The sequence below is a fragment of the Pristiophorus japonicus genome, chromosome 8, assembly GCF_044704955.1.
Source record: "Pristiophorus japonicus isolate sPriJap1 chromosome 8, sPriJap1.hap1, whole genome shotgun sequence".
In the NCBI taxonomy this organism is placed as follows: Eukaryota; Metazoa; Chordata; class Chondrichthyes; family Pristiophoridae; genus Pristiophorus; species Pristiophorus japonicus.
The window spans coordinates 124664706-124667832 of NC_091984.1; the positions used below are offsets into that span (position 1 = coordinate 124664706).

The 3127-nt window shown below is 49.1% G+C and overlaps 1 pseudogene; it reads left to right on the plus strand.

The window, feature by feature from the left end:
• Positions 1-2679: 2679 nt before the first annotated feature.
• On the plus strand, positions 2680-2912 carry LOC139269920 (U2 spliceosomal RNA; annotated as a pseudogene).
• Positions 2913-3127: the final 215 nt, after the last annotated feature.

Below are 3127 nucleotides of genomic sequence, written 5' to 3' on the forward strand. Positions count from 1 at the left end.
CCCCGACTGGACCCGACCTGACCCGCGCTCCCGCCCCCCGACCCAACCCGCGCTCCCGCCCCCCCCGACCCGACCCCCCCCACTGGACCCGACCCGACTCCCGCTCCCGGACTGGATCTGACCTGACCTTCCCCCGTCCCTCTCTCTCTCTCTCCCTCCCTCTCCCTCCCCTCCCTCCCTCTCCCTCCTCTCCCTCCCTCTCCCTCCCCTCCCTCCCTCTCCCTCCTCCCCCTCCCTCTCCCTCCCCCCCCCTCTCTCTTCCTCCCTCCCGAACCGAACCGAACCTCCCCGAACCTCCCCGACCCGACCCAACCCAACGCCACCTGCCTGTAAATCTGGTGCTGGGGACGGGCCCTGCCCGAAGTCTCGGGCCGGCCCGTTCAGCCTTCAGTCCCGAAAGGCCTGCCTGAAGCACTTTCACACAGGTAGGAAGATGGTTTATTTAATCTTTTCTTTGCTTATAAATGTTTATTCAGGTTGGATTTATTTGTATAATATTTGTATAAGTATAAATAAGGATTTATTATAGAATTTAATGACTTCCCTTCCCCCCCCCACCTCGTTCCGGACGCCTAATTTGTAACCTGCGCCTGATTTTTTAATGTGTAGAACAGGTTTTTTCAGTTCTACAAAAATCTTCACTTGCTCCATTCTACTTTAGTTTGGAGTACGTTTTCACTGTGGAAACTTTCAAATCAGGCGTCAGTGGCCGGACACGCCCCCTTTTGAAGAAAAAATTCTGTTCCAAAGTAGAACTGTTCTACCTGACTAGAAATGCAGAAAAAAAAATGTGGAGAATTGCGATTTCTAAGATAGTCCGTTCTCCACCAGTTGCTCCTAAAAATCAGGCGCAAATCATGTGGAAACTTGGGCCCTAAGTGTTTTCTATACGACACCTTAATCACTCTGAACACCAACATTTAATAGTTTCTCACTATTTTAAAAGCATTCTGTTTTTCTATTCTTCATACCAAAATGAATAACCTCACATTTCCCCACATTATACTCAAGCTGCCTTATTGCCCACTCACTTAAAGGGCTGGATTGTCATCTTTTTGCAATTTCACCCATTTTTAGGTGCAAATCGCGGTGAAATCAAAATTTTAGTAGTGAGTTAGCATTAGTGCCAGAGCACGCAACTTTCGCCAAATGAGCCAAAAGTTCTGGCCCTAAAAAAAGTTGGCTGTTCTACATAGGTGAGAATTTTATTTTCCCGCGCTTCTGGTCTGCTGTCCGATCACAAACGCTAATGCAGGGCTCGGCCGCGCACATGCGCTGTATACCCGGGGCTGAATCAGCCATTTTATAATTCGATTTTAATCATGGAGGAGGACGATAGCAGACAGTATGCCAGGCGATTTTCTCAAGAGGCTAATGAAGCTCTTGTGGGGGCGGTGGAGAGGAGATGGCAAGAATTACACCGGAGGGGTGGATCTAGACCCCTGCCATCCATTTTTAATAGAACATGGAGGGAAATCACTGAGGAGTTCTTTGCCTTAGACAGTGGCCAGGAGTGACAAGCAGTGCCGATAAAAGTTTAATGATCTTTCAAGGGTTGTTAGAGTGAGTACAATTTTTATTGATGCACTTCTTTATTACTTAAATTATAAATCTGACACACTATTTGTTCTCATGCTGTTGCTGTCTCTCAGCACTCTGTGGGTTGCCTCCTAAAATGCAAGACACATAGATAGGCTTAGTTTGGCACCCTATTTGCCATGAATGATCTTTACACGTTATTAAGATTGCTTTCTGAGATCTCATAAGATGTTTCTGCACTTCGGTGTCCTCCTGATGAACCACGTGCAACTTCGAAGGCCATTAAACAGAGGACTCTATTACATTCAGACATTATGGATTTAGTGCTTTGGTGGCTATCTTTGTGTGCCACAAGAGCAGATGGACCCTCTGGTAAACATTCCCATTTTCATCTTTGCAGGCAAAGACATCCCATAACTGCCGCAAACAGGTGCAGACTGGCGGCGGTCCGCCTCAGACCCTGTCACTTACCGACCTCGAGGAGTGAGTGGCAGGACTCATCGGCATCTTAGGTCAGGCAACTGCTAGTGGAGGTGCTGACCCCCACTTGGATACTGAGGGTAAGTGCTGAACACTCCCTGGGCTGGGTTTGGACAATGTGATGCAGTGTCTGTGGACTAGGTTTGGGGCAATGTGATGCAGTGTCTGTGGACTAGAGTTGGGGCAATGTGATGCAGTGTCTGTGGACTAGGTTTGGGGCAATGTGATGCATTGTCTGTGGACTAAAGTTGGGGCAATGTGATGCAGTGTCTGTGGACTAGGTTTGGGGCAATGTGATGCATTGTCTGTGGACTAAAGTTGGGGCAATGTGATGCAGTGTCTGTGAACCAAGGTTGGGGAAATGTGATGCAGTGTCGCTGGACTACATATAATGGTGAAGCAGCAGGCCTTCAAATGAGCCTATGCTATGTGACCTTCCTCATGTCACCCTGCCCCTTCCTCTGCTGCTAACCACTCATCTGTTGCTTTCTACTTCCAGATGACCAGTCACAGGTGCAGCATTCCTCAAGGGACCACTCCACGTCAGGCCATCGTCTGGAGGAGGAGGAGGAGGAAGAGGAAGAGGAGTTGACAGAGCAGCCGGCTCTGGGGCAGATGCACTCTACACCTCTTTTTCTACTAGCAAACACCTCGTCAGAGATCGCTTCTCGGCCTTTTGGCTAAGATCAAGCGTAACTGACCTGACCAGCCACCATGACCTCCGGGTAGTTTCTCCCTGGTCAGGAAGGTATATGCTTGCTTTTTTGGAAACAGGAGGTGGGTGGGGTGGCTTGACCCATCCATCTCCACGGAGGTGTGTGGGGTGGCTTGACCCATCCACCTCCATGGCACGAACCTGGTATTGCAGTACTTCCAGGAACGGTGCAGTGGCTCTAGGCCTTTTGGCTAAGAGCATTGGCGCAGAGTGATCCTTGGCATTTGCAAGGTGACCTCTGGCGTTTGTTATTTGACAAAGAATTGGAACGATTGGCTACGAATTAAAAAAAAAAACAAAAAAAACACCTCGTCAGAGGATGATGTAACTTTCTCGGGCTTTGACTCCTCGGCATCTGGGACTAGTGGCGTGTAACAACGCAGTTCTGGGTTC